The sequence below is a fragment of the Sarcophilus harrisii genome, chromosome 6, assembly GCF_902635505.1.
Source record: "Sarcophilus harrisii chromosome 6, mSarHar1.11, whole genome shotgun sequence".
Classification (NCBI taxonomy): Eukaryota; Metazoa; Chordata; class Mammalia; order Dasyuromorphia; family Dasyuridae; genus Sarcophilus; species Sarcophilus harrisii.
The window spans coordinates 252,040,202-252,064,256 of NC_045431.1; the positions used below are offsets into that span (position 1 = coordinate 252,040,202).

At 33.1% G+C, this 24,055-nt stretch overlaps 3 pseudogenes; all 3 read right to left on the reverse strand.

Annotated features, from left to right (window-relative positions):
* Positions 1 to 203: 203 nt before the first annotated feature.
* On the reverse strand, positions 204 to 813 carry LOC116420110 (annotated as a pseudogene).
* An 11,937-nt stretch (positions 814 to 12,750) lies between these two features.
* LOC100915195 lies at positions 12,751 to 14,431 on the reverse strand (annotated as a pseudogene).
* A 2,684-nt stretch (positions 14,432 to 17,115) lies between these two features.
* On the reverse strand, positions 17,116 to 18,731 carry LOC100914937 (annotated as a pseudogene).
* Positions 18,732 to 24,055: the final 5,324 nt, after the last annotated feature.

A 24,055-nucleotide genomic window follows, 5' to 3' on the forward strand; every position in this document is an offset into this window, starting at 1 on the left:
CATTAGGTGATTTCATTGGAACTTCAAATTCTCATTCTCTATTCATGGTCTCCAAGTCAATGGGACAAAGTTAAAAGCCTACTTTTTCTCAACTTTCCCAGTCCTCCTTTCATCTTTGTTTCTCAAAATGTAGATCCAAAGTTTAACATGGGAATGACAAGGGTATAAAACAAAGAGGGTCATTTTGTCTTGGTCTGGAATAACTATATCTTTTGGTCCCGAAAAGAACAAAAAAGAACAGTACCCTGGTAGAGGTAAAAACAGTTAATTGAGAGATACCAATGAAAAGGGCCTTCTGCCTTAATTGAGCGGATTTTCAATACAGACAAAATATGTAACAGAAAGAGATGAGGAATTCCCTGAAATGGTAAGCCATTTTCAATGAAACCAAAACAATTAAGAGCATCAACTCATTGATATGGGTATCAGAACAAAGTGATAAAAGGGAGGATATCACAAAAGAAATGATTAATTTCATTGGACCTGCAGAAACTCAATGTGAAGCTTAAAGTAGTATGGAGAAGATTATCCATAATCCCCACCTTGTAGGCAACAGCAACCAATAAGTATCAAACCCGACTAGACATATTTACTGTATAAAGCATAGGGTTGCTTATTGCCATGTAGCGATCAAAGGCCATTACTGCTAATAACACATCAATAGAATCTGCAAAGAAACGAAAAATACGGTTTCAGAGCACAACCAGGTAAAGAAATGGACTTTCTTTCGCAAAGACTCCCAACATCTTAAGGGCCGATGGGTGAGGAGTAGCAGAGGTCAAAGAAGGACATGGGCTTAGGAAGAAAATACATCGGCCCAATGCAGTTGGGTTCTATCCTAAAGTGTCATCCAAAGATTTTGCCTAAGGATAACCAAATAAATCCTTAAGAAAGATGACAAAAAGTGTAACAACTTAATCTTGGTGATTCCCAAAGAGGATCAATTCAGTTGGGTTTGGATAATTTCCTCTCCATCATCCCTACTTTTTTGTCTTCTGTGTCGTTTTTGTAAAGTCAAATAGAAGAAATGGCACTCTTTTTGTAAAGCTTTGTTGGATAGGACTTTTAAGTCTTCTCATCTCCAAGATTATAAAAGACAACTTCTGCCTAATTAACGAACGATAAAATACATATTTCAAAGTTTACCTTCTTCATATAAAGATTCTCAAAAGAAGGAGGAGGAACTTAGGACAGTGAGCTCATGTAGGTTGAAGGAATTGTCCCAAGTTACAAACATAATAATATAATCACATCTTAAACCAAGTCTTTCAAGAATAAATCTGAACTATATTTGAAATGTCATTAAAATAGCAATACTAAAGAAACACATTTAAAGCAGGGGGATAATGGTAAAAAGTAAAGGCTGGAGCAAAATGTATGCTTCAGGTGAAGTCAAAAAAGCAAGGGGTAGCCATCCTTATCTCAGATCAAGCAAAAAGTAAAAAATTAGTCTAATTAAAAGAGATAAGGAAAATCTTCACCTCTAAAAAATAAACAAAACAATATCAATAATTAAACATATCCCAAGTGGTATCCTCAACTTCCCTAAAGGAAAGTTAAAGAGAGTTGCAAGAAAAATAGCAAAAAACTGTAATAGTAGGAGAATCTCAACCTTCACTCTCAAATTAGAATAAACCAACAAAAAAATAAGAAAAGAAATTAAAAATAAATAGAATATTAGAAAAATTAGGTATATTTGGATCTTTGGAGAAAATTGAATGGAGATAAGAAGGGAAATATATTTCTTCTCAGCAGTTCATGGAACCTATTCAAAAATTAATATATTAAAACATAAAAAAATCAAAAATTAAATTAAAGAAAAGCAGAAATAATAAATGCTTTCTTTTCCAGATCATGATGCAATAAAAACTACATTCAAAAAAAAGTTAGGAAATAGAAAAAAGTAATTGGAAACTAAACAATCTCATCTTAAAGAATGATTGGGTGAAGCAACCAAATTATAGATACAATTAATAATTTCCTCAAGATAATGACAATGATGAGAACATACCAAAATTTGTGGGACAATTGAAACAGTAATAAAAATTTTTATATCATAAACACTTGAATAAAACAAGAAAGAAAAGATTAATGAATTGGAAGCCACCTTTAAAAAACTAAAAAGACCAAATTAAAACCCCAATCAAATACTAAATTGGAAATTCTAAATTAAAAGGAGAAATTAAAAATATTGGAAAGTAAAAAACTATTGAACTAATTAATAAAACAAAAGTTGGTTCTATGAAAAAGCCAATAAAATAGATGCCTTTGGTAAATCTGATTAAGAAAAAGGAGGAGGAAAATGAAATTATTAGTCTTAAAAATGAAAAGGAGCTTTCCACCAATAGAAGAGAAATTAAGAAATAATAAAAGTTATTTTGCTCAACTTTATGCCTTAAATTTGATAACCTTAAGTAAATGGATGACTACCTCCAAAAATACAGACTTTAGACTAACAGAGGGAAGTAAATTGCTTGAATAGTCCCATTTCAGAAAAATAGAACAGGCAATTAAACAACTCCCTAAGAAAAAATCCCCAGGATGAATGGTTTACATGAATTTTAAAAACATTTAAGAACAATTATTTAATGCTTTAAATTATTTGATAAAATAGGGGAATGAAAGGTCCTACCAAATTTCCTTCTAAACACAGACATGGTACCAAATTACCCCTAAACCAGGTAGGCTGAAAAAGAAAGAAAATTATAGACCAATCTCCAATGAATTGATCTAAAATTTAAATAAGATATTAGCAAAAGACTAAAAAAATCATCTCCAAAATTACACTATGATCCGTGGTTATACCAGGAATGCAGGGCTGGTTCAATAGGAAAACTATCAATATAATTGGCCATTCAATACAAATTAACAAAAAACCAATGATCATCTCCAATAATGCAGAAAAAGCATTTGATAAAAATCAACATCCATTCCTATTAAAATCCGAGATAGGAATAAATGGAACTTTTCCTTAAAATAATCCAGCATCTATTTAAACCAATCAGTAAGCATCATATTAATGGAGACAAACTACAACCATTCCCAATAAGATCTGGAATTGAAACAAAGGTTGCCCACTATCACCGTTACTATTTAATATTGTATTAAAAACGCTAGCTATAGCAATAAGGCGAAAAGAATTAAAGAATAAGAATAGGCAATGGGAAAACCCAAATTATCCTCTTTGCCATTGACATGATTTATACTAGAAACCCCAAGAATTCTGCTAAAAAGTTTTAGAAATAATCCACAACTTTTACAAAGTTGCTGGTTATAAAAATAAACCCACATAAGTCATCAGCATTCTTATATATCACTAACAAAATCCAACAAAGTCAAGGTTACAAAGAAATTCCATTTAAAAGTAACTACTGATAATATAAAATATTTAGGAATCTAACCCCAAGGGAAAATAAACTTTAAAGCAAAATTAACAGTCCACTTTTCCACAAATTAAGTCTGATCTAACCAATTTGGAAAAATATTAAATCTCTTATAGGGGACAAATATAATAAGATGACAATATTACCCTAAACTAATCTATTTATTTAGTTACCAATCAGAAAAAAACTATTTTAATGACCTGAAAAAATAACAACAAAGTTCATAGGAAAAAAAAAAGGGTCCAAAATTTCAAGGGTTTGAAAAAAAAATCAAATGATGGTGTTAAACTATGCCAGATCTAAAACTATACTATAAGAGCAATTCCAAAACTTTTTGGTAGGCTAAGGAATAATTAGTTGATCAGTGGAATAGATTAGGTTCAAGGGATAAACAGTCAACAAATATAGCAACCTAGTCTTTTGACAAGCAAAAGATCCCAGCTTTTGGGATAAGAACACTATTTGATAAAAATTGCTGGGAAAATTGGAAACTAATATGGCAGAAACTAGGCATTGATCTTAACTTAAATTAAAATAAGGTCCAAAATGGGTTTCCTTGACCTAGGCATTAAAGAATAAAATTATTAATAAATTAAGGAACATAGGATGGTTTCCTCTCCAGACCTGTGGAAGGGAAGGTTTTATGGCCAAAAGAACTAGAATTTACTGATCACAAAATAAAATTTCATTATCCAAACTGAAAAGCTTTTGTACAAACAAAACTAATGCAGACAAGATTAGAAAGGAAAGCAATAAATTGGGAAAATATTTTTTACAGTCAAAGGTTCTGATAAAGGCCTCATTTCCAAAATAGAAATTAACTCTAATTTAAAAAAAATTTTTCCCAAATTGAAAAATGGTCCAAAGGAATTGAACAAAATTCTCAGATGAAAGAAATTGAAACTAAACTAGTCATTGAAAATGCTCAAGTCATTATTAATCAGAAATGCAAATTAAGGAACCCTCTAGGATACCACTAACACCTGTCAGATTGGCTAAGAAGCGGGAAAAAATAATGATGATTGTTGGGAGGGATGTGGGAAAAACTGGGACATTGATTCATTGTTGGTGGAGTTTGAACAATCCAACCATTTTGGAAATGGTTTTGGAACTAATATAAAAGTTTATCAAACTGTCACCCCTTTGATCCAACAATTGAAACTACTGGGTTATTCCCAAAAGTTATAAAGAAGGAAAGGGAACCAGTATGGCCACGAATGTTTTGGCCCCTTTTTGTAGTGGCTAGAAACTGGGGAACGAATGGATTATCCCATCAGTTTGGAGAATGGCTGAATAAATTGTGGTATATAAATTATGGAATATTACTGTTCTTGAAATAACCAAGGATGATTTCAGAAAGGCCTGGAGAACTTTTGAACTGATCGGGTGAAATGAGCAGGACCAGGAGATATTTTTACTTCCAACAACAATACTAGATGATGACAGTCCTGATGGATTCAGGGAATCCTCAACCAAAAGTCAAAAATCATTTCCTAATGGGAAACAGTTTAAGAACTAACTACCCAAAAAAGAACTCTGGGGAATGACTAAAACCATTACATTTGAATTTAGTCCCTATTTGTTAACACCCTGCATCTTTGATTTCCTTCACAAGCTAATTGTACAATAATTCAAGTCTGATTCTTTTTGTACAGCAAAATTATGTTTTGGTCTGTATATTATTTATTGTTCTAAATTTTTTTAATATATTTAACATCTACTGGTCATCCTGCCCATTTAGGGAGAGGGGGGGAGGTAAAAAAGGTGAAAAAATTGGAACAAGAGGTTTGGCAATTATTAATTCTTAAAAGTTACCCGTTATATCCCTTGAAATTAAAGGCTATTAAATAAAAAAAAAATAGCAATACTAATAAAGGTGATACTAATTTTAATAATCCATTGGAGAAAACACCATAAGTTCCAACATCTCTAATCTAAAATATTAATAGAGTCCAAAATCATTGCTATTTGAAGTACATTCTACTCAGATGCTCTCATAAGTATATCTCTAAAATAAAGAAAACAATTTAATTTAAACATTATTTATGTAATAAGTTTAAAGGCATGGATTCAAAAACATTTGAATATAATTGTCCTAAAAATCTAACTAGTTATTTTATTAAGTCAAATCCATAAACTTTACTATTTTTATGCACACATGGATCATAAATACATTTATATATTATGTATTTAAAACACATATTTACTGATAAGCATTCATACATATATAGTTCATTGTGTATCTTTTAATTGGGTTTTGGCTCCTCCATAACAGACTCTTTCATTTTGTTTTTATTTTTTATCCCTAATTGATATATTATCATAACATTTTTGTGGTTTATTGGAATATTACCATTTATAAATTAAACTTCTGTATTTGTTGATATTAAAATAATACTATTAAGACAACCAAATGTATAAATCCCATTATTTATAATAAATTTTATACATATATTATCCAAAAATTTTATTATACATATGTACCCTATTGTTTTTTATTGTATGTTGTGAAATTAGGAAGCCAAAAAAAGATGGAAAATTACAAACATTAAGGAGAATTTGGAAAAATTTTTTAAATGGTGTCAATTTTCCTGAGAACTTAATAAAAGCTTGGCAAGTCAGAAAGGTGAAATGAAAAATCATTAGGCATTGGAAAATACCACCTGCCATAGTGAGGAGATGGGGTGTCATGTCTGAGAAAGAACATGAAGGCCAGTGACTTTAACCCAAATAACAACAATTCTACAATGGATTTTATAATCTTGAAAATTGAAAAGCTAATTTAATCCTCCAAATCATCCTGAAATGTCATTTTATCCAATTTTACAGGGTTTAGTAACTAAGACAGGCAGAAATTATGTAGGAATGATCATCATTATTACCACTCTAATTATCTGAGGGGTTAATTTAATATTGTTTTGTTCCTTATATTTGAGATTGAAGTTTCTCATGTTAAATTATAGGCATACTACTTGCCTCTTATGGTAGCTACAAAACAGTCAGTGAGGAGTAATACTTGTTGTTATTGCTATTTGACTCCTAGTAATTAGCATAATTCTTAGAACATAGCAAATATTTGATATTATTATTGTTTCACTATTCAACTAAACTATGTACTTTTATTTTATTAAATCCTAACCTTTAGCGTTATTTCCTTATATTTGAGATTGAAGTTTCTCATGTTAAATTATAGGCATATTACTTGCCTCTTATGGTAGCTACAAAACAGTCAGTGAGGAGTAATAGTTTGCATAATAAATTGGGATTATGTACCCATGATATGAATCACAGAGGGCTTTATTGTATCTATTTCTTGATCCAGCCATTGAAGTCATAGTCCCACATTATAATACTTTATGAATTCAATCTGAAATATTGTGAATGGCATCCTATAGGTGACAGACATGTTTCTATCTGATTGATTCTACAATGAAACCCTTATATGCATCAGATTGTGACTTTTCCCTCAGGGATAATTTTACAATGTGCATATTCAATACCTCTGGTTATTGTCCCAGAGGCATATGTTGCATAGTACATAGACTTTTGGGAGAGGACTGGAGTTTAAATTGTAAATTAAATCACATTACTTATGTGATTTTAGGAAAGTTACATAAGATTGCTAAGTCTTATATTCTTTCACTGTGATGTAGTGATAATAATAGAACATAATATCATATAATTATTTATAATATGATATAATTATTTTGCAAATTAAATGGAAGTACATAATTAGTGCTTTGTAAATATTAAAGTGCCAAATAATTTCTAACTATTATTTTATAAGTATCTATACTTGTCTTTTATACAACTTACAACGTTCTAACCTTCTAAAAGATAGTAAAAACTTGATTGATAACCATGATTTCAGAAATTATGAAATATTGATTAATATAAGTGATATTCAATGAGTCATGTCTCTTGGGATGCTTGTCCACAAATCAAGTAAATTTTTGAAGAAAAACATGGCATGAATTTGAGGATGGTCATGTATGATCAGAGTTGTTTGTCACTTCACTGTAGCATCTTCCAGGATGTAACTGTTTAGCTAATTCTAAAAATATCAGACACCTGTTCATGGACATTTTGATGTATTGATAATATGTTAATATAATATATTAAGCCTAACAGTAAAAAAAAATTACTATTAAATTAAATGATTGCAAATGTAAAAATTACATTAAAAATTAATGTGAGTCATCTTTCTCATTTGGGAGGTGGATTGGTGAGCGAGGACTGCAGCTTGTTATTGTTGTTGTTATTGCTATTTGACTCCTAGTCATTAGCATAATTATTAGAACATAGCAAATATTTAATAGTATTATTTTTTCACTATTCAAATACACTATGTACTTTTATTTTATTAAATCCTGACCCTTAGCGTTTTGTTCCTTATATTTGAGATTGAAGTTTCTCATATTAAATTATTGGCATATTACTTGCCTCTTATGGTAGCTACAAAACAGTCAGTGAGGAGTAAATTGTGCATATGAAATTGGGATTATGTAGCCATGATATGAATCACAGAGGGCTTTATTGTATCTAATTCATGATCCAGCCATTGATGTCATCTGTCCATATTATAATACTTTATGAATTAAATCTGAAATATTGTAGATAGCATCTATAGGTGACAGACATGTTTCTATCTGATTGATTCTACAATCGAAACCCTATATGCATCAGATTGTCACTTTTCCCTCAGGGATAATTTTACAATGTGCATATTCAATTTCTCTGGTATTAGTCCAAGTCATATGTTGCAGAGTACATAGACTTTTGGAGAGGACTGGAATTGATTATGTAGAATTAAATCACATTGCTTATGTGATTTTAGGAAAGTACTTAAGATTGCTATAAGTCTTATATTCTTTCACTAATGATGTAGTGATAATAATAGAAAATAATATCATATAATTATTTATAACTTAATATAAATATTTTCCAAAATTAAAGAGAATTCTCTATAATTAGTGCTTTGTAAATATTAAAGTGACCAAATAAATTTCTAATCTATGATTTTATAAGATATCTATACTAATCTTTATAAAACTTAACGATTCTAACCTTCTAAAAGATAGTAAAAAACTTGATTTATAACAAGATTTCAGAAATTATGAATTATTGATGAATATAAAGTGATATTCAATGAGTCATGTCTCTTGGGATGATTGTCCACAAATCAAGTAAATTTATTGAAAAGAAGAAAAACATGATCATGAATTTGAGGATGAGTCATGTATTGATCAATTGTTTTGTCCACTCTCATTGTAGCATCTTCAGGATGGAAGTCTTTGTCATAATAGCTTCAAAATATCCTAAGCAACACCTGTTTATGGACATTTTGATGTACTGATAAAATGTTAATATAATATATGAAGCCTAACAGTAAAAAAAAATTAATATAAAATTAAATTATTGCAAAGGTAAAAATTACAGTACAATGAATGTGAGTCATCTTTCTCAGTTGGGAGGTGGATTTGTGAGCCAGGACTGCAGCTTGTTATTGTTGTTGTTATTACTATTTGACACCTAGTAATTCATAATTCTTAAAACATAGCAAATTTTAATTTGTATTTCTTGATTTTTAGAGATTCTAACGATGTTTTCACATAATTAGGAAAATGTTAAAAACATGTCATGAATTTGAGGATGGTCATGTATGATCAATTGTTTTGTCACTTCATTGTAGCATCTTCCAGGATGGAACTCTTTAGCTAATGCTAAAAATATATAGCCACCTGTTTATGGACATTTTGATGTACTGATAAAATGTTATTATAATATATGAACCCTAACAGTAAAAAAAAAAATTACGATAAAATTAAATTATTGCAAGGTAAAAATTACAGTAAAATGAATGTGAGTCATCTTTCTCAGTTGGGAGGTGGATTTGAGAGCAAAGGACTCGCAGCTTGATTTAGTGTGGTTGTTATTGCTATTTGACTCCTAGTAATTAGTTTTAATTCTTAGAACATAGACAATATTTAATAGTATTATTGATTTTCACTATTCAATAAATTATGTACTTTGTATTTTATTAAATCTCTAACCCATTAGCGTTTATGTTCCTTATATTTTCAGATTGAAGTTTCTCATGTTAAGATTATAGGCATAGTACTTGATCCTTTTGGTAGCTATAAAACAGTCATTGAGGAGTAATAGTGTGCATAAGAAATTGGGATTTTGTACCCATGATATGAATCATAGAGGGCTTTATTTTATCTAATTCTTGATCCAGCCATTGATGTCATCTTCCCACATTATAATACTTTATGAATTCAATCTGAAATATTGTGAATAGACATCCTATGGTTGACGGACATGTTTGTATCTGATTGATTCTACAATGAAACCCTTATATGCATCAGATTGTGACTTCTGTGTCAGGGATAATTTTATAATTTGCTTATTCAGTACCTCTGGTTATAGTCCCAGAGGTATTTGTTGCATAGTAGATAGACTTTTGGGTGAGGACTAGAGTTTAAATTTGCTTTGGATACATTAATTATGTGATTTTAGGAAAGTTACTTAAGATTGCTAAGTCTTATTTTCTTTTACTATGATGTAGTAATAATAATAGAACATAATATGATGTAATTATTTATAACGTGATTTATTTTGCAAATTAAATGGAAGTACACCTTTAGTGCTTTGTAAATATTAAAGTGCTAAATAAATTCTAACTATTCTTTTATATGTATCGATTCTTGTCTTTTATACAACTTACAACCTTCTAACCTTTTATAAGATAGTAAAAAACTTGATTGATAACCATGATTTCATATATTATGAATTATTGATGAATATAAATGATATTCAATGAGTCTTGTCTCTTGGGATGATTGTCTACAAATCAAGTAAATTTATGAAGAAAAACATGTCATGAATGTGAGGATGGTCATGTATGATCATTTGTTTTTTCACTGCATTTTAGCATCTTCCAGGATGGAACTCTTTAGCTAATCCTAAAAAAATCTTGACATCTGTTCATGGACATTTGATGTACTGATAATTTGATAATATAATACATTAAGTATAACAGTAAAAAAAATTACTATTAAATTAAATTACTGTCAATGGAAAAATTACATTAAAATTAATGTGAGTTATCTTTCTCAGTCAGGAGGTGAATTTGTGAGCAAGGACTGCAGCTTGTTATTGTTGTTGTTATTGCTATTTGACTCCTAGTAATTAGCATAATTCTTAGAACATAGCAAATATTTAATAGTATTATTTTTTCACTATTCAACTAAACTATCTACTTTTATTTATATTTATAAGACCAGTTGATCTTCCCCCTTCAAATTAAAATCATGGCAATTGGTTCCTTCATTTCTTGGCAAATAAAGGGAAGATAAATGGTAGCAATATAATATCGAATATGCTTGGATTCAAAGATCATTGCAGATTTGACTACAGCCATGAAACTAAAAGTGAAGGGAATCTATGGTAAATCCCAACAATATACTAAAAAGCAGAAATCTGAATTTCCTAACAAATATCCATATAATCAAAGGTATATTGGTTTTCTATTAAGTAGGGATGTAAGATTGATATTTGCATTATAAAGAAAACTGAATAATACAAAACCCGTATTTTTGAACTGGAGTATTAGAGAAAACTGTTGAAAATAAATTGGACAGCAAGGAGATCAACTAATTCAATATTTAAAGAAATTTTAGAGTACTTATTGGAAGGACATATACTGAACCTGCTATTTAATAATTTGGACACAATGAAAAAAGAAGACTATTTTTCTCAACTATACTTTATTGCTAACCATTTTTTGGTGTATACTCTTTGTTAGTCTCTTTGTTAGGGGTTAGGAAAGAAAAATAATATCAAAAATATTTCCAGATGCCAAGTGTGGGAAAACAGCATATGCATATCCAGATATATTTGAAATAGATGATCATTTTTGGCAGTGTGAAGTGGCATTTTAGAGTAATTTTAATTTGTATTTCTTGATTTTTAGAGATTCTAAAGATGTTTTCTCATAATTATGAAAATGTGTTTTCTATATGGAAAATTAAATTTGTATTATATATACAAAAAGACCTGAAAACAATAGTTAGAAAACAAATAAACATCCTTAAACTTGGAACAATACCTCATTACTATCAGAAGGATAAAGCTCACGTTTAAGTTAAAATTAAATGTCAAGAAATAAGCTTTAAACATGAGCAAACAAGAAAAGAAGATGCCCTTAAAACAGCTGCAATGGGGACAAGGAAAATTAAGACACAAACTAAGAAGACAATGATGTCGACATAGCTAAAAGCAAAGCCTCAAAGAAGAAAAGTGAATCAGACACAACGCCCCCCCCAAAAAAAAAATCATTGAAGAGCTAAATTTATTTAAAAACCAAATAAGATAAATAGAAGAAAAAATGGGGGAAATAAGTGAGGAAAGAATATTATGAAAATAGGATTGAAGAGAGGCAAAAAAATAGTAAAGAAAATGATACCTTAAACACAGAATTTACCAAATTATAAAAAAAGAAGGAAAAAACTTCACTGATAAAGATAATTCCTTGTAATGCTCATGCTAGCTTTCTGGAGGTCCTCCAGTCAGGCCTTAGTCTCAACAAGAGAGACACCACCAGAACAGTCAGGAAGAGAATCTAGAGTCTTTGTTGTCTCCTTCATGTCTCCTTCACAATCTGTGTCTGTCACACTCTCCTTTACATTGTCTGTTAGTCTGATCCAATCTCAGTCTGCATCTCTCCCAGTCCCCTCCTCTGAGTCTGCTAGTCCGACCCAGTCTTGATCTTAGTGGAGGAGTGCATAAGGAGGGAGAGCCAACAGGAGAATAATCAAGGATGGAATGTATCTGTCTCCAATGCACCTTGGTCTCAGTGGAGACATGAAGGAGGACAGGCCTTCCTAGAAGCAAAAATTCTCCAGCTAGTCCTTGGCAAACCATAGCCATCAGCAAACCTCTTACTGTCATCCCCTCACAAAAGCAGCCCACTACTCGTTTAAAAAAAATTGCTTTTAAATTTAATTTAATACCCATGTGCATGGATAATTTTTTAGTATTGACCTTGCAAAATATTCTCTTCCAACTTTTACCCCCCTCCCTCCTCTTCCCCCCCACCGGTGGGTCCCCCCCACCCCCTACCCTTTCCAACTCCCCTTTTCCCCCCATTCCTCCCTTACCCACCATTCCCACTCCCATGCCCCCTTTGCCTTCCCCCCACCTCCTCCCCTAGATGGAAGGTAAACCAATAAATGTTAAATATATTAAATACAAAACATGTATACATGTCCATACAGTTATTTTGATTGAGTATCTCTGATTTCGGGTTTCTTTCAGAATGTGAAAGTGATTGAGATCTTGTAGTTCTAGCAGAGCTGGGAAGTTTTTTTTTTTTTTTTTTTTTTTTTTTTTTTTTTTTTTAATATACTACCCAGATTTTTAGTCAGTCATAGTCTAGAAAGAACTGTATTGACATAATATACACAGAAGACTATATATAGAGCATATATATGATAGAAACCAGCTGCTGAGGTTTAGTGACAACTCAGGGCTCTCTAATGTCCCATTGCCATCAGTGGCTGGTTTCTGCTTGTGTCCTCTGGCTTCCCGGCTGTTCTACCAGAGACAGAGCCAGGAAGTTCCAATGCTAGACATCGCTGTCACTGTCAGAGTCACTTACCTGTAAATCATTTAGCAACCTGTTCAACCGCCGGGGGGTCCAGGGACGCTGTGTGGTGCCACTGGCCACGGGCTCTCTGCCACCGAACTCCTGCCGAGGAGTCCGGGAAGACGAGGCTCTGGCGGCGGGTTCTTCCTCTTCACGGCTGGAGCTCTTGGAGCCTGAGGAGCTGCTGTCACTGAGGCTCCCGGTCTGCTGCATGATCTTCGACTCTGCTCTCAGCTCTCGCTTATTGTCACTCAACGGGAGTTCAGAGGAAGGATCATTTTTCACAGGGAAGGTTTTTGGTGCCACCGGTGTCTTCACTGGGGCTCCCATTGTTGTGCGCCTCGGTGGTGCCCGCGCCAGGGGCTGGTCCTTTCGCGCCCGGATTTTGCTCCCTCCCTCAGTTCTGATCTTCTTGACCTGAATGTTGCTACTGAGTTTTTCCAACACACATTCGCCGGTGTCATGATTAATGATGAGGATACAGTCTCTCTCATAGGGTCTTTTGTTTCCTTTGAAAACACTCACTGGAGCTGCAGATCCGGGGATGTTCGGCAGCGTGATGGTGACCTCGTCCCCTTTGCCCACCTGGAGCTCGCCTTCGCCCGACTTGTCTATGGATGCCGGTTTGAAATCATAGCGGATCGTGTGGAAGGAGGACTTGGGCCTCTTCTGGAAGCTCTCCCCCAGCGTCAGGCAGTACTCCTTTCCGTCCAATAGTGGGTTCCTGCTACCTGTCATGGCCCTTTTCCCGTCGGGGAAGGAGCCTTTACTCCCCTCCTGGTCCATCTCCTGGTGCAACTCTAGGGCCGGCTTCCTCAGTCCTTCTCAGCACAGTAGGACTCAGTACTACTTCCCCCTGCTCTGAGGGCCTGTTCAGCTAGCTCAGGAGGTAGAGCTTGAGACTCAATCCCAGGATCGTGGGTTCCGGTCCAAACTGGCCGCCAAAATGTGTTCTGGTTGGTTTTCAGGAGATCTCTGGATGAGCCTTCTTTTCTATCGAGTAATCACCTGCAGAATAATGAAGTATTAAACACCCAATCTCCTTACCTGAGTCCGGGCTAGCTTGGTCTCCGTGGAGGAAATGCAGGAGGACAGGCCAGGTACCACTATGGTGTGAGATAGAGTGAATCTCTCTGAGTCTGAGCTTTTGAGCTCCAGCCTCCAGTCACCACAAAGGTAGATGACAGAATGAATGTCTGCCTGAGTTTGTCCCAGTTTATATCCTCTACTCTGATGATGTAATCGGAAGTGTTTATCCTGGGGAACTAAATTGAGTACTAAGTACATGTACTTAATTAAAGCACTATTAAGCACCATTTTCCTATCAGCTCCACTCAGTTAGCACCCTGGAAGAATCCTTATTTCAAGGATAGAATTCTGGCCCATAGGAATTCCTTAAAAAATAGAAATGTCCACATAGAAAACAAACAAACAAGCAAACCTGCAGAATCTGACTGTAGAAAATAATCTGTTAAAAATAGAATTTGGTAAGGGAAAACTAATGACTTCAAGAGACTTCAAAAAAACAATAAACAATCAAAAGAATGTGTAAATAGAAGAAATGTGAAATGCCTCTTTGGAAAAAGAATTCTCTGAGGGGAAAAAAAAGATCAAGGAGAGATAATTTAATAACTATTTGACAGTTAAAAAAACATAATCAAAGTAGTTTTTAGAAACAATATTTCAAGGAATTATATAGGAAAACTGTTCCAAATTTCACAGAACTAAAGGCTAAAGGAAGAATCAAAATAATCCCCTGATTATTTCATCAGATTACAAAATGAAAATAATCAGAAATATTAAAACCAAGTTCCAGAGCCTCCAGGATAAGGAGAAAAATCCTGCAAGTAGTCAGAAAGAAACCATTCAAATATAATGGAATCAGAGTCAGGGTTTAGCAAATAGCCTGTCAAAGGAGGTAATGGCTTCGACTTTGTTGTTATGGAAGGCAAAGGAGTTAGAATCTTAATCAAGAATAATATAACCAGAAAACTTGAATGCAATTATTCATGAGAACAATTGGATTTTAATTAGAAAGAGAAATTTTAAGTATTACTTTTTTTTGTTTTACATTTGTCTTTTAAAAATTTTATTTAATTCTTATTTAGTCATTCCATCATATTTTGTTTATTCATGAACCCGTGCTTATTTACCTTTTTTCCCCCCCTCCAATATATCCCAAAGTCTGTCCAAGATTGTTCTGTGATGTGTTCTATTCATCTCATTCTTTGTGGCCTCTTTTTCCTTTTACTTTCTTTCTTTTTTTTTTTTTAATTATAGTAACTTTTTTTTTTTCCTTATCTATAAAACAAGAGGGTTGGAATAGTTGATCCTCCAGATTCTCTTAAATACCATCCCACTGTAGCTTGCTATCCTTTTATATACCCATTTAAATTTATCTCCCAATCTTCACTCATCTGAGAAGCATCTGGTCAAGCCCATGTACTATCATTGTACCAATTATACCCCACAGTTAATGCTAACATATCTGTATAATTAAAATCATTTTTGATTTTCCACATCTACACCAATGGCATTGCTTTCCCCTGTAATCTCCTTCCTACTTCACACTACCTATATAATATTTTTCCATACATTATTTGATTTAGAGAGAAAGTTACAACAATAAAAAGTTGGTTAGCAACACCAATAAATATATTTAGTGAATGTGACAGTATAATATTTCATAGTCATAATTTGCAAACTCTTCAAATAAAGCTAGATGGTACCTTTTCTCAAATATCCACTGAAAAAACTTGTACACACTCAAATCTCTGCCTCTATCTACCTCAGAGCAAGGTTCATGTCTTCCATTGAGTATTACATGAACCAATATTACCCATGCATATGCTTTGTCAAGAAAAAGCTTTAAAAAAAAAAAAAAATTATTCCATGAACATTTAAGTTCAGAGTATCTCAGTGTTTGTGTTAACACTTTTTTTGTCTCTCACTCTGTCTTTCTGTCTTTGTTTCTTTCTCTGTCTGTCTTTCCATCTTTGGCTCTCTCCCTCTTTTTTTCTTTTTCGTTACCCCTCTCACATTTTAAACTAGGGTGCACAAACCTGGATAATGTTTCAATTTACTCCAATCCAATATAAGCAATTTTTAATCTCTGTGAAAATCTTGTTTTACATAATTTTCAATTTAAATATTCTTCTTAGCAAATGAATATCAGGATAATGAACAAATTATTAACTATATTACATTAGAGAAATGATGAGAGGGACAGAAATACTACACATAAAGTCTATATTATCCATATGTATTTGATTTAGAATCTGAAAGTGAGAGGTTGAGTAATTAGAAATTATAAGAATAAAATTGTTTCATAACCAGCAATTCTGATTTACATAATTAAAGACAATATGTCACAGAAGGTCCCATTTCTACTAATATAGACTTTAAAAATGAGAATCCATTTGTAGTGTTAATGTTGATGAGTAAAAATATTTTTTTTTAAATTTGAGCATCACAATAAATTAATAGCTTAGATACTTGCTCTTTGGTGATGAGTTCAATTCCATCTTTGAGACATAAAACGTGTTTGAGTGGTTAGAACTTCATCTACATTGGCCCAGGTTTTAATTCCTTTTGTAATAATTGAAATCACAGGTCTGATCAAAACCATATCTCTGTAACATGAATAAAACAGGCATGATTTTATTGATATTATAGCTTAGGAAATTGAGATTCATAGAGGATAAATGTTTTTCATTAGTTATATTCCAGTGCCAGTGTTGACATTTGATTCAATCATCTTATTTATCTTCCAGTATTCTATTCCCATGATGATAATTTTAATGGTAACTGTCATTATATAAGTTATAGGTTAAAGAAAAATATCTTCTTATCATTGCCCATTAAAAAGAGATCTGTCACAGAGGAAAATATTAAATTTACTGTCCATAATTTAGTTTTTCTAATTTTGCTTATGGATATTATTTTTTTTCATATGTAATTTCTCTTGGAAAAATTCGCTCTTTAAGGAATATATGGACATCCAGGCAAGCCACAGAATTGTTGTAGAGAAAATTTAGAATTTAGAATATTTAAACTTCAGGTCACTGTCTCTCTCTGAAATTTTGTGATTGTGTGTATGTTACTAAAAAAAAAAAACTTGACAGGGTATAAATACTTCAGTATACTTTAGATGATTTCATTGCACTTATATTTTAGACTCTCTTCAGGGTGTCCAAGCCAATGAGATTAAACCATTTAAGTTAAAAAGTTAGTTTGTTTCTCAGCTTTCCCAGAGCCTCCTTCACATCTTCGTTTCTTAAACTGTAGATCAAGGGGTTTAACATGGGAACGACAAGGGTATAAAACAAGGAGGTCATTTTGTCTTGGTCTAGTGAATGTGTAGAACTTGGTCTGAAGTACATAAAAAGGACAGTACCCTGGAAAATAGTAAAAACAGTTAAGTGAGAGTTACAGGTAGCAAAATCTTTACTTCTGCCTTCAGTTGAGTGGATCTTCCACACAGACAAAAATATGTAACAGGAAGAGATGCGGACTCCTGAAATGGTGACCATGTCAATGAAGCCAAAATTGATAAAGAGCATTAGCTCAATGATATAGGTATCAGAACAAGAGAGTGATAAAAGGGGAGGGATATCACAGAAGAAATGGTTCATCTCATTGGACCTGCAGAAACTCAGTGTGAAGGTTAAAGTGTATGGATTAGAGTATCTGAAAGACCCACCATGTAGACACCAGCAATTAATAAATAGCAAACCCCACTAGACATATTTACTGTATAAACAGAGCGTTGTTTATGGCCATGTAGTGATCAAAGGCCATTACTGCTAATAGCAAACAATCAGAATCTCCAAAGAAAGAATAGCAAAACAGTTGCAGAGCACAACCAGTGAAGGAAATGGACTTATCTCTGGCAAAGAAATCCACCAGAATCTTGGGGCCAATGGCTGAGGGGTATCAGGGGTCACAGAAGGACATGTAACTAAGGATGAAGTACATGGGCAGATGCAGTTGGGTGTCTATCCTGATTAAGATGATCATCCCAAGATTTGCTAAAACAATGACCAAATAAATGATGACAGAGGACAAAAAGTGGGAACTTGTAAGTCTGAATCACTGGTGATTCCCAGGAAGTTGAATTCACTTGGGTTGGAGTAATTGCTGTCCATCATCCCTGCTTTGTTTTCTTCTCTGTTATTCTGAAAAAGAATCCAGACAAATAGAAGATTTTGCTCTTTTGTAAAGCTGATGGACGTATGCCTTTTAGAGGGCTTCTCATCTGCAAGATGGATAAAAGAGAGCTGTCCATTAGCTGGTTAATGTCAAATAAATACATCTAATTTTATCTTCTCCAGATAATGATTTTTCAAAGAAGGTTCTCAAAAGAAGAGAAGCCAGGTTGAAATCTCCTAGTTTAATATTTCTTAATGGAAATGCAGGAGGAAATGCAGGAGGACAGGCCAGGTACCAGTATGGTATGGGACAGCGTGAATCTCTGTGAATCAGAGGGATTGAGCTCCAACCACCACAAAGATAGATGATGAAATGAATGTCCGGTTGAGTTTGTCCCAGTTTATATCCTCTACTCTGTTTATGTTATCGGAGGTGTTAATCTTGTGGAACTAAATTGAATACTAAGTACATGTACTGAATGAAAGCACTATTAAGCACCATTTTCCTATTAGTTCCACTGAGTTAGCACCTTGGAAGAATCCTTATTTCAAGGATAGAGTTCTGGCCCATAACAATCCTTAAAAAATAGAAATGTCCATATAGAAACAAACAAACAAACAAACAAACCTGCAGAATCTCACTGAAGAAAATAATGTGTTAAAAATAGAATTTTGTAAGGGAAAACTAATGACTTCAAGAGACTTCAAAAAAACAATAAACTGTCCAAAGAATGTATAAATAGAAGAAATGTGAAATGCCTCTTTGGAAAAAATGAATTCTCGAGGGAAAAAAAAAGATCAAGGAGAGATAATTTAATAACTATTTGACAATTAAAAAAACATAATCAAAGTAAGATCTTAGAAATCACATTTGAAGGAATTATATAGGAAAACTGCTCCCAATATCCCAGAACAAAAGGTTAAAGTAAGAATCAAATAATCCACTGATTATTTCATCAGATTATAAAATGAAAATAATCAGAAATGTTAAAACCAAATTCCAGAGCTTCCAGGATTAGGAGAAAAATCCTGTAAGTAGCCAGAAAGAAACCATTCAAATATAATGGAATCAAAGTCAGGATTTAGCAACTCCCATATTAAAGGAGGGAATGACTTTGACTTTCATGTTATAAGGAATTAGGCAAAGGAGTTAGTATCTTAATCAAGAATAATATATCTAGAAAACTTGAATGCAATTATCCATGAGAACAAATGGATTTTAATTAGAAACAGAAATTTTAAGTATTACTTTTTGTTATTTTACATTTGATCTTTAAAAATTTTTACTCAATTGTTATTTAGTCATTCCATCATATTTGATTATTCATGAATCCATGCTTATTTACCTTTTTTTCCCCCTCCAATATATCCCAAAAGTCTGTCCAAGCTTGTTCTGTGATGATTCTATTCATCTCATCCTTTGTGGCCTCTTTTCCTTTTTTTCAATCTTTTCTAATATTAAGGTCTTTTCCAATAAGTTTTGCCAATCTAATTATGTGGCCAAAGTATTTAAGATTCACCATCAGCATTTGACCTTCCAGTGAATAGTCTGGACTAATTTAGTTAAGAAATTGATTTCATCTCTTGCTATCCAAAGGACTCACACAAATCTCTTCTGTATGAGACTGCCTGCCATTTGGGGTTGGGGGCGAGTGGTGGAAGGAAGGAAGGGGAAAATCAGAACAGAATTCTTTGCAAGGATCAATGTTGAAAAATTATCCATGCATATGTCCTCTAAATAAAAAGGTATAAAAAAGTCACGACTACACAATTCCAATTCACTTTTCTCCAGAAACCAATTGTTTCTGATTTTCTAAAATTCTGCTCTTAATTTCATTCTCATATTTTCCTAGATTTATCTTGTTCTATGAGAGGAAAATTGGGCTACCCATGACTATAATTTTGCCATTTGCTCCTGTAACCCATTTATAAGTTTTTTTCTTTTAAGAATTTGGATGCCGTGCCATTTGGTGCATATAGGTTTGTCTTGAGATTATTTTTCCTTGTATGTGGTACTTTTTTTTTTTTTGAAAAAAAAATATAGCTTTCCTGTCCATCCCTTTTGTGTTGTAGGAGGTGTTAAGGGAAGATTGACTTTTATGTGAAGACCGCCAAACTCTTTTTAAGGCAACTTTTCCCCTTTGCTATCCTCCTGATTCACCCAACTTTCACCTGTGGCTCCAGGAATTCATTGCATCCCCAATGACCATACCCTAGTAAACCATTTCAGCAACACTTTAAACCAGGTAGAAGGTAAACAAGGGGTCTTAAATCTATGAGGGATTGGGTTAAGGTTCCCAATCCAGGTATTTGAAGACCCCATTGTAGACTGGAAGTTTAGAAAATTTGTTCCAATGACCTTCCAGAAAGCAGATTCTGTGCAATGATTAGAACTTGTTGAGGCATAAAAGACCCTAAGGAGGATGGGGAGTTGGATGGTATAGTGAATAAAGTACTGACCCTGAAGTGAGGAGCACCTGAGTTCAAATCCTACCTCAGACACTTAAACACTTATTAACATTGAACACTTGTTAACATTTAACATTTGTTAGGACTTGTTAACAATTAACACTTGTTAACTTTTAACACCTGTTAACACTTAACACTTGTTAAACTTTAACACCTGTTAATACTTAACACTTGTTAACCTTTAACACCTGTTAACACTTGGTACTTATTAACATTTAACACCAGATTTTTGAGTGAAAAGATATCAGACACACCATTTTATTGTTGTGACTGAGTTAATTTGTCTTGGTTGTATACTTTCTAAGGATATACACATAGAAGGTGATATTGATCAATAGAGCTAACTCAATGTTTTGTAGAGAAGAAATATTAGACTCCCTGTCAAACTGATGGTCTATAGAATCATTTTGCTGACCTCACTGTTCTATGCCTTTGTAATCTGGACATTATACTAGTAATGTGCCAAGAAATTGAGTTACTTCCATTTGTATTCTCTCAGGAAGATTCTGAAGATCACTTGCTAGGATAAGATATTAAGCTGAATTGCCACGTATTCAAACTCAAATGCAGAATCCATTTCTGATAGGTTTATAATGGTCTAGATTCCTGGTAGTCTAGAGGTTAGTGGCTATAAGAGAGATATTAAGAATCCCATTTAAATTGGGCACAGGTTTAGGAGTGAAATAATTCACTCATTCCTGAATATTAGTTGCAAAGTAAAAGTTTATTGTTACATAGAAATCAGTTTCCCCAGAGACTGACTTCTATAGTGGCAGATCTATGGAAAATGGAGTTTTGCATTGAGAATGCAGTTCTCAGTGGACAAAACGTTCTGACAGTAAAGAGGGATGCCAAGGTCCATCTGCAAAGATTTTAGTTGATAGAAGATTATTATTTTGGGTGTCTTGGTGGGAGTTGGGAAGCCTGAACAGATCAGAACTAGTGGGGGATGGGCAGCCCAAGCAAGTCAGAATGGAGGCTGGGACAAGCTCAGATCTCCTATTGGAATTCAAAGGGATGCTTTTGACCAGGATTTGTAATTGAATCAAAGGCTCTGGCATCCTACAAAGACAACTTGTCAGGGGAGGATATGTCTCAGCCAAGAGGGACTGGGAATCTGAAAGGAATCACAGATCAATAAGAAATACAGTTTCTTAAAAAGATCCCAAACTGCTTCATTTCCAATGGTCTGGACACATTGCTTAAATGTCAAATGTATGTTTGCCAGAAAGACTATTTTATGGAGAACTAAAATAAAATAGGCATTTACAGAAGAACTTAAGAATCAATTGTGAAACATGGTAGACACCAGTACAGCAACATCCATCACCACCTGCCCAAATCGAAGAAGGTTCTGTACTCTATGAGCAAAACAGAATAAAATTAACTCAAAGAAAATGTGAGTTATACAGATTTAGGGGCATCTCTGCTGCAATATTCTTATAGACTATTTGTCCCCAACCTGTGGTGGAGCCTTCTGATTTCATTCTAGTCTGATCAACTATAACTGGACACACTGTAACTTGATCCCAACATGGTGGTGTAATTTTTGTCCTTTAGGAGAAGAAAGGAAAACAACCAATCAAGTATTTTTAAAAAATTATTATAATAACTTTTATTGACAGATCCCATGCCAGGATCATTTTTAAAACATTATTCCTTGCACCCACTTCTGTTATGATTTTTTCCCTCTCTCCCTCCACCCCCTCCCCTAGATGGCAAGCAGTCCTATATATATTGAATATGTTGCAGTATATCCTAGATACAATATATGTGTGCAGAACCAAACAGTTCTCTTGTTGCAGAGGGAGAATTGGATTCAGAAGGTAAAAATAACCTGGGAAGAAAACAAAATGCAAAAAGTTTAAATTCATTTCCCAGTATTCTTTCTTTGGTGTAGCTGTTTTTCCATCATTGATCAATTAAACTGAGTTAGAATTTTCTTTGTCAAAGAAATCTTTCCACAGATTCATTCTTCTCGTATGTTGTTGAATATATAATGATCTCCTGGTTCTGTATTTATTAGCATCAGTTCTTAAGTCTTTAAGCCTCTTTATTCACCCTGCTTGATTTTTACAGAACAATAATATTCATGACATTTCTATACCACAATTTACCCACCATTCTCCAAATTGAAGGGATCCATTCATTTTCTATTTTCTAGCAACAAAAAGGGTGCCAAAATTTTTCCACAGGTCCCTTTCCCCTTCTTTAGTATCTCCCTTGGGGTATGCCCAGTAGTAGCACTTGGGTCAAAGGGTATAAGTTTGATAATTTTTTGGGATAATTCCAGATTGTTTCAGAATGGTTGGATTCATTCCAAACCACCAAGAATGCTTTCCAGTTTTACCGCATTCCCTCCAATATTTGTCAAAACTATTCCTGTCATTTAGCCAATCACAGGTTAATTATCTCAAATTGTCTTAATTTGCATTTCTCTGATTAATAGGATTTGGAATTCTTTTCATAGTGGTAATAGTTTCAATTTCACATCTGAAAATTGTCTGTTCTTTTTGACCATTTATAATTGGAGAATGGTTGGTTTCTTATAAATTAGTCAATTCTCTATATATTTGGAAATGGGCCTTTATCAGAACCTTTCTGAAGATGTTTTCCCAGTTTGTTGCTTCCCTTTTAATCTTGTTTGAATTAGTTTTGTTTTAAAAACCTTTTAATTTGATGTAATCAAAATTGGATCAATAATGGTCTTAGTTCAACTTTGGTCAAAAAAAGTCTTTTCCCCTCCCTCTGAGAATAAACACCTATTTCCTAAATTTATTTATAATCTCATTCTTTTTCCTAAATCATGGACTTATTTTGATCTTATCTTTGTATATGGTATTAATGTGGTCCAGCCTAATTTCTATACTAATTTAGTTATCCCAAAGATTTTGCCCAAAATAATTCTTATCCCAAAAGAGATCTTTGAGCACACTGATTGCTATAGGATACTTATCTTGTGAACCTAACCTTTCCATATCAATAATCATTTTTTAGCCAATACCAAATGGTTTTGGTAATGCTCTTTATAATATAGTTTTAGATCAAAAGAAAACCTTCATTTATTTTTTTTTTCAAATTTTTAGATTTCGACCTTTTATTATTCCATATGAATTTTGTTCTTATTTTTTTCTAGATTTAAAATATTTTCTTGGAATCTAATTGGTATAGCACTAAACAAATGATTAGTTTAGGAGAATTTCATTTTATTATATTCCTCAGCCTTCAAGAGCACTTAATATTTTTCAATTATTTAAGTCGACTTATTTGGGGAAAGTTTTTTTAATTTTCCTATAATTCCTGATTTCCTTTGGTAGATAGATTTCCCAAATATTTTTTCTGTCGACAGTTATTTTAATGGAATTTTTTGTATCTCTTGCTGTTGGATTTGGTTGGTGATG